The sequence below is a fragment of the Sinocyclocheilus rhinocerous genome, unplaced genomic scaffold (assembly GCF_001515625.1).
Source record: "Sinocyclocheilus rhinocerous isolate Xijiao unplaced genomic scaffold, SAMN03320098_v1.1 scaffold1719, whole genome shotgun sequence".
In the NCBI taxonomy this organism is placed as follows: domain Eukaryota; kingdom Metazoa; phylum Chordata; class Actinopteri; order Cypriniformes; family Cyprinidae; genus Sinocyclocheilus; species Sinocyclocheilus rhinocerous.
In genome coordinates, this window is record NW_015664048.1 from 231,366 (window position 1) to 232,378 (window position 1,013).

Consider the following 1,013-nt stretch of genomic DNA (forward strand, 5'->3'; position numbering starts at 1 on the left):
AGTGACAGCTTTTGTACCTTTTTTTCTGAGAGTGCATACAATTTTGTGAAAGCATTATACAATATGCAAGTAGACAAAAAATATACAAATAAAACTAAAAGGCTAGTATTAAAATAAGGTGCTAAATAATATATAAAAAATATAAAATTTAAATAAAAAAATTATTTAAAAAATAAATATCAAAAACAATGTTTTAGAATTCTAAAATAAAACTTTTCTGTAAATATATAACAAAGATATCGATTAAATACAAAGTTTTAACATCACATATTTAATTCAGTTTTAAATTTAAAGTACACTGTTTACACACAATTTTGTGAAAGCATTGTACAATAAACAAACAAAAATATACAAATACAACTAAAAGACTAGTATTAAAATAAGGTGCTAAATAATATAGAAAAATATATAAAATTAAAAATAGAAATAAAAATATTTAGAAAATTCTAAATATCAACAACAATGTTAAATATATATTTATATATATTTTTAGAACTATAAAATAAAACTTTTCTGCACATATATATAGAAGATATCGATTAAATACAAAGGTTTAACATACATTACTTACATTTAATTCAGTTTTAAATTTAAAGTACTCTGTTAGGATGATTGTGTTTACAATTTTGTGAAAGCATTGTACAATATACAAGTAGAAAGAACTAAATAAAACTAAAAAACTAGTATTAAAATAAGGTGCTAAATAATATTTAAAATTTAAATAAAAAAATAATGTAAAAAATGATAAATATCAAAAACAATGTTTTAGAATTCTAAAATAAAACTTCTGCAAATATAAAACGAAGATATCGATTAAATACTAAATAATATATAAAAAATATAAAATTAAAAATAATTTTAAAAATTATAAATATAAAAAACAGTTAAATATATTTATGTATAATAATTTTTTTTAGAATTCTAAAATAAAAGTTTTATGCAAATATATAAGATCAGATGGCGAAGTCTTAAAGGTTCAGCAGCAAAAAAAAAAAAAGTTTCAAGGTAAAAAA

General features: G+C 17.8%; 1 protein-coding gene across 1 annotated transcript in view; it reads right to left on the reverse strand.

Moving 5' to 3' along the window:
• LOC107729590 (chordin-like) overlaps positions 1 to 1,013 on the reverse strand; it is a 22,969-nt gene that overhangs the window by 10,423 nt on the left and 11,533 nt on the right. The gene's annotated exons all lie outside the window — the stretch shown is intronic.